This window comes from Hippopotamus amphibius, chromosome 12, assembly GCF_030028045.1.
Source record: "Hippopotamus amphibius kiboko isolate mHipAmp2 chromosome 12, mHipAmp2.hap2, whole genome shotgun sequence".
NCBI classification, from domain to species: domain Eukaryota; kingdom Metazoa; phylum Chordata; class Mammalia; order Artiodactyla; family Hippopotamidae; genus Hippopotamus; species Hippopotamus amphibius.
In genome coordinates this window covers 33,488,108-33,495,604 of record NC_080197.1, presented here as the reverse complement: position 1 = coordinate 33,495,604, position 7,497 = coordinate 33,488,108, and positions in this window count along the sequence as shown.

Sequence of the window (7,497 nt, the reverse complement as noted above, 5' to 3'; positions counted from 1 at the left end):
ACTTGTAAACATTCTATTTCCTGGGAATTCCCTGGTGGCACAGTGGCTAAGAATCCACCTGCCAATACAGGGGATCCAGGTTCAGTCCCTGGTCTGGGAAGATCCTACATGCCGTGGAGCAACTTAAGCCCATGCGCCACAACTACTGAGTCTGTGCTCTAGAGCCCGCGACCCACAACTACTGAAGCCCATGAGCCTAGAGCCTGTGCTCCACAAGAAGAGAAGCCACCGCAATGAGAACACCACACACCGCAACGAAGAGTAACCTCTGCTCGCCGCAGCTAGAGAAAGCCCTCAAGCAGCAATGAAGACCCAACACAGACAATAAATTAATTAATTCTAAAAAAAAAAGAATAAAAAAAACCCTGTTTCCCTTTCTACCAGGAATCTTTGAGCTAGATATGACAACTGCGTAGAGAAGGTAGCGTGGATTAAAATCTCCCTCCCTCCCCAGTTGTCATGTTTCCTTCCTTGAATCAGCGCCTTCATTGTCTCCTTCTACCTTCATTTTAAAACTCAAATTCATGTGTTCAGAGTCCTCATACCCTTGATTAAAAAGCTGCCCAATGCCTGAAAGAATATAAATAGTTCCTAAACAAAGCAGATTTATGGGAAAATTCAAAATCCATCCCTGCGTCCTCAAAACACGGCAGCCACGTAGCAGCAAGGGGAGGCAAAAGAGTGAGGGTGAGCGTGCCCTCGGTGAGAGGATGGACGGACCTTTGCCTTCAGGTGCACTCAACTCAATTCTGACGGACTTGAACCAGGAGGGAGTGAGGACACTGCTCACCTCTCACCGCAGCAGGATCCAAGGATATGTCGTCTGTCAAATACCACTCCCGGCTCTTAGTACCTCTGCCCCACTCCTCAGAGCAAGTCTTCTCCCTTCAGATGGCTGGATCTGGCCCTCCCTCCCCGGAAGGGTGGTGCTGTTCCGATAGCATTGAGGTCTGACTCTTTCCCCTTTAATCTGCTGGGGGTCCGAGGAGACATCATAAGGTCGCCTCCCTTTTTGGATAGATGCTCATGGCCTCAAGACCAAGGCTCCATTTTGTTCAGTCAATTCAAGCATGATTTTCCAGCCACACCATGCTCACCACCGTGGCCTGGGGCTGGCGTGGGACCCCCTCATCTTCTCAGGCCACGTCCTGGTGCACCTACGAATGCCTCTCTGTGTGGCGTGCTCGGCTGAGGGGACCCAAGCCTGAGGGGCCATCTGTGCCACCCCCGGGGTGAGAGGCAAGCATCCTGGGGAAAAGCAGATCTGAGTCGGCAGGCCCAGCAATGCAGACGGGCCCAAGAAGTGTCTGAGCTATGGGGTCAGAAATAAGAGGGTGGGATTATCTGCCCCTGTGCTTACTAGCTGGGAGAGCTCGAGAAGGTTCGTGAACCAAAGACTCAATCTCCTTCCTCATCTGTTAAGTGGGCATAATGAGGGTCCCCAAGGTGGTTGTTCAGATCAAACGCGTTAACTGCATGTAGATACCTCAAGGTGACTATCCGTGGGTATAGGATCGACTTGGTTTCTGTTGTTTCCAAGCACCATTACCTTTTAAAACATGAGCTTGCCACATCCTTCACGTGCCAGGGGAAGGCCCTTCGGCATCCAGCCCTGTGAGAGACATCCACTGTCTACCCCTGCTCAGCACCTGCTCCTTTGGCCTCTGGGACCATCATTCCACTTCCCTTTGGGGACCCCTCTTCCCCAAACTTCACAATTTGTCTACCCAGCATCCTGGATCCAGGGGGCAAACCATATGCTGGCCTGCCCAGTGAAACTAGTGGATCACTTTGGCCATGGTGATTGGTTCAGAAATGTGTGCATTCCCTACCCTGAGCCAAGTCTGGGACACCTTTCTCTGCAAGGATTACACAGCTGGTAGAATGTGAGACCAGAACCATCTTTGCCATCACCTGCTCCTGAGAGCCCGCCTAAGACAGAAGACAACATCTAGGAAAGCCAGATCTGAGATAAGGAAAGAGAGAGGTTCCCCAATAATCATTTGCAGGCCTGGATCTAGCCATGCCTGAAGGCATCTACTCCTAGACTTTTCAATTACATCAGGCAATATTTTCCACTTCTGTTTAATCAGTTTAAGTTGAGATTGTGCTATTTGTAATAGAGGCCTCACTAATTCATCCCCCAATGTTCATTCCTTCACCCACTCATTCAACAATTATTTGTGGTGCAACTACTATGTGTTAAGTACTATTCTAGGCACAAAAGCATCTTCATTCTGCCCAGAGACCTGGGGCAGGATCAGTCTCATGGCTTAGGCATCAGGGATGGAAAATCAATTTTCAATGAGCGTTAATGCTCATCATTCAAAAATAAAGGTAATACTCGTATTTGCCTTCCTTGCCCTTAGCTCCAGTTCTACGATGGCAAACAAGATCTTTGGTGGCTGTCTTACACGACCCTTTAATCATAGCTCTTTTTCTAGATGGGTCTTGAGTGATGAACAACCAAATAAATTCAATGATTTCGTGAGCACCATCTGTAGGCAAGGAGTTGAGTTGTCTACGAACCTGTAGGACAAGTCCTTCTGCAGGGGCCTTGCCCAGAGAAAACTTAACTGGCCTATCGGAAGCTATAACAAGGCGACTCAGCTGTGAGGGAGGACATTCCCAGCAGCAAGAGGTCCCCTTTTCAGGGAACTAGAAAGGAGAGGGAGGGTTGGCTTCGTGGATTCCAGACTCCACTGAAAGTGCAATCTGGGTCTGAAGGCCACATCTAGACCGCTGCAGGGTGCGCTGGTTGCGTGCAGGAGACCTGAGTCTGATCCCAGCTCTGCCCTCGACCAGCAGGGTGACTTTGGAAAAGAAGCTTCCATTTCATATGCATAGAATCAGCATGCTGGGTCCGCTGGAACTCATCATTCTGGTCCCTCCCAGCATGGGGTGTCTTTGTTAAGTTACCGTCTGTAGATGGTGCAGACTTCACATACATCCCCAGTCCCTATTCTGCCATTTTCAAATCCAAAATCCAAAAAGCTCTGGAAACCAGGAGGGTTTTTTTTTTTTTTTTGAAACTTCTTTGGCAGCAAAACCTAGTCTGAACGGACACGAGGCTATTTATAGTGTTTATTATTCCATTTAGTATGAATATTTATACATTGTGCTACAGGCATATTAATGGCTTTGTTTACAAGGTGTCGAGCCAGGCTCCGCTGGGAACGGTCTCGTATGCACAGAATAGGTACCATGTTGCTTTTCCAAAATCCAAAAAAAATTTGAATCCCCCAAAACTTGCAGCCCCGTCGGCTCTGAATAAGACCTGAGATAAGATCGCTGCCTACAGCCTAGACCACCTGCAATGGTCGCCTAAAGTCTCCTCCAGATGTCAGCTCTCCTGTCCCAAGAGTCTTGTCTCTTAACCCCTTTTCCCTGAATATAATTGCCTGTTTCTCTAAAACCCTGCCTCTGCTGGACAGCCTTTGTCTTGGTGGTGGTTCTAGCTGGGACTGTTCCTGGCTTCATTTTTCTGTTGTGAAAGTATTTCCTTTTCTTTGGGGCCCTGTTCTAATGGGGCTGAGCTAATGAAATACGTCACCTAAGGAATAGACGAGTGTATTAGCTACCCTTCATGGACGAGACATCTGCTTTTGCAACAGATAATTTTTTCCTCACTTTTAATTTTTATTTTCAATTGTGGTAAAAATATACGTGGTGTAAAATTGACCATCTTAGCCATTTTTAAAGTGTACAGTTCAGTAGTGTTAGGTATAATCACATTGTTGTGTGACCCATTCTCAGAACTTTTTCATATCTGTTAAACAACAGCTCGCCCGGTCCCTGGCAACCACCACGCTACTTTCTGTCTCTACGGATATGACTACTCTACAGACCTCATATAAGTGGAATCGTACAGTATTTGTCTATTTGTGACTGGCTTATTTCACTTAGTATAATGTCCTTAAGTTTCATCTGTATTGTATCATATGTTAGAATTTTAAGGCTGAATGATAGCATCCCATTGTATGCATAGGCTACATTTCATCATCTTTTACCCATCGATGGACATTTGGGTTGCTTCCACCTTTTAGCTTTTATGGATAATTCTGCTATGAACATGGGTGTGCTGTAACAGATGAATTTTGTGAACTTCTTGATTTACATGCCCTTTGGGTTAAGCTTTAGATTCCTCCTCTCTCTGCCGTGATAGCCCCAGAGAGAAGGGAAAGCAATGTTGTCTCAGGAAGGAGAAGGAGCTTCCCCAAAAGAAAAAAAGAAGAGCGAATCTACATTTTCTGCCCCACAGATTCTAAAAAGAGAAAGGAGCGAGCGCACCCCATTACCCACAAGAGGGAACAGGATATTTGGGAAGCAGGTAATAGGGGCGGGGGGCTCCCTCTCTGGGACAGAAGTCCCAAAGTGAGTGGACACATTAGATTCCAGAGGGGAAGTTCTGGCACCCAGTGGCCTGCTTCACTGGGCTTACCAGGAGATGACAGGACAGGCTGCTTCCGAGATGCTTGGGGCAGTGGTGCAGCGGCCGTGAGCAATGTCTGGGTAGATGATCCTGAGCACCAGGCAGAAGATGCTTTGAGGGCTGATGGGTGAGCCAAAGCCTGGCGTCAGGATGAAGTGGTCCCAGGAATGGGGACCTTACAACTAGGTCAATGGCCAAGCCATAGACCCCAGCACCAGGTGCCAAAATATCACTAGAAGACCAGAGGGGCTGGTCACCCCCAGAGGAGTCACTGCCTCAGGGGTCAGGTCATCACCCTGCAGGCACCACGAGTACACAAAGCCCTGCCCCTCCCCCCCACCTCCACTGCCCTACAGAGGCATAAGCATAAGCGTCCTTGTCACTGCCCAGCCACACAGCCACGGAACTCCTTAGAGAGGCTGGGGAGGGGGAGAGCGGTCGCTTAGGAGACTGTCTCCAGTAGGAGAGGCTTTATATCGGCCTGGATAGCTGACTGCTCACATGGAAAGGACACAGCGGGAAACCGAAGAGAGAGCGAGTAGGTTAGCACCACGCCCAGATCTCCTGGACCAGCTGCTAAAAGTGCTGCCACCAACACTCAGCAGCAGCTCTCCTGGCCCTGCAGTGGAAGCGGCCACACCTGAAGATGCCAATGACCTGACACTGAGTACAAAGCCCAGCCCCTTCATCTGGGGCAGGACCCAGTCTCTGGCACCATTCCTGCTCCTGGGCTCCCCTGAGATCAGGCGGAAGCGGCTCCCAGCGACGCTGGCCTTGCCCGCTCCGCCCCCTCCTGCTCCCCGCTTCCTCCCCCTCCCCGGGCCACATGCACCTGCATCCTGGTCTCAGACCTGCTTCCCGGAACTGACCCGCTAGCCTATGTTTGCCTGGACCCTGTTGCGTAAGAACAAAGAGGTGCAATTTCTTTACACATATAGGTGCAGAGCGAGTGCATTTGTGACCGACTCCACCGTGCAATTAACAATGTTTTATGGTAAAAGTGATTCAATTGAGGGGGTGTTTACAGGCCCTGGGGTCGGGGGCAGGGGACCCTTCTCCGCTCCCCTTGGCCAGCAGGGCCGGAGGGATGGTTGCTGGGCTGATCTCTAATCCAAACCTCCCATGAGGATTTGTTCTCCACATTAGGGTGGCCACGTTTAGGAAATAAAAATACAAGATGCCCAGTTACATTCGAATTTCAGATAAACAAATAAATAACTTATTAGTATAAGTCTGACCCAAGTATTTCACAAGGCATACTTATTCTAAAGAAGTTATTTGTAGTTTATCTGAAATTTGCATCCTCCTTGGCACCTTGCATTTCTCCCAGCAGCCCTCTCCCCACCTCTGACTCAGCAGAAGCCCCTAGATCTGACCACACTCCGGACCCTGGGCTGCCCTGTGAGCTGCAGGGTCAGAAATTCTTCTGGTTGGGATTTCACTCCTGGCTTGGCCTCTTTCAGGCCAGCCACTCTGCCTCCCTCTCTGGATCTGAAAGCCATAGATACACAGAGCTAGAGGGGAAACAGGCTGATAATACTGGGCCAGGGAGATAATTGCAGTAGGACAGCACATCACTCAGAAGTTGCCTCGGAGGCAAACACTACTTTGGATCCAGCATGTCCTGCTTGTCTGGAGGGACCGTCGGTGCCAGCCGGGCTCACCCTGGGGCGAGGACAGAATGTCCACTGTGGGTAAGTGGGAGAAATGCACCCAAGGGACTGTCTCACACTTAATTCTCAGAATTAACTGGGCCAGAGTGGGGAATTGTTCCCATTTTGAGCGATGGGGAAACCGAGGCCCAGAGAGGTGAAGAGGGTCACACAGCCAGTAAAGGGCAGGCATGGGTGTGAGCTGAGGTCTCCCTTGCCCTTGCCTCTCCCGGGTCGGAATTTGAGGAATCAGAACAACGAGGGCAGTTTTCTCAGAGGCCGTCCCCCGCCCTCCCATGTCCCCTGGGGTGGGGCTCATAGTTCCCAAGGACCTGCAGGTGGATAAACACCCGGTCACCCCCACGGCTCCGTGGGAGGACCCGCAGGTGTACGGCCCCAGGCGGCAACAGCTCTGAGCACAGGCACCGCCCTCCCTTCCCTGCCCCCCTGCCCCCACCCAGGCGGTGTGAGCTGGATCCCCTTCCAAATCACTTCTTGCACTCAAATCAGATTCTTGGGGTCGGTGACTGGGAAATCCAGCCCCAGAGAGCAGTGAGCGCTGGTCCGGCTTCCAGGCCCCATGGGAAGCTCTTTTTGGGTATCATCTCATTTAATCTTCCCATCAGTGTGAGGAGGTGGGATCTATGATGTCCCCTTTATAGATAAGACACGTTAGCTGGCCCAGGGCATCACCAGGCCTCAAACCCGGGTGGGCTCCGACTGACCTCTGGTTCCCAAACACTGAGTCATCAAGAAAGGCTTCTGCTGGATTTCTGGACAATCTAGTTCTGTCCCTCCGGCTCTGGACTGAATTCCTCTGCTTGGGTGCTGGTACAAGCAAGGGCTGTGGCCGCCGCCGGCCATTGTACATACAGGAAGAAACGTGCATTTGTGCCGCGTTTTAAGCCGTATATTCAGTCCATTCTAAGACATGCAAGGCCCTTACGCGTGTGTCTTCTACTTGCTCTCTGGCAAGGTTCCAAGATTCTAGCCCAAGTTCTAGTCCAAGGCTTCACTTTCCTTTATCCTTTTGCTCTCATATTTGTGCGCCTGCCCTTGTCTGGGTCCTCAGTGCAGCAGGCCCGGTACCTTCTAAGGGTGGTGAGCGTAGGCGCCTACGCGCCTATGAGTCTCAGCTTAGAAATCAGCCCTGAGTCACTTGCCCCATCTTCCCAAATGCAAAGTCCTACTTAAAACTCATAATCTTGTCAGCTCTGGCTTCAGAGAAGAGGTCTCAGCCAGAGAGTTCTTTTCTGGTCCTGATTTGTCCCCTTGCAAAAGCCAGGTTCTCAAGGCCATAAAGAAAGTCTCCCCCAAAGACTGCTATTGGTTTCACTCGTTGTGTTATCATCTGAGCAGAACACGAACTCTGTGTGTTGTAAAGAGGACCCTTGCAGACACCATACGGAGGCG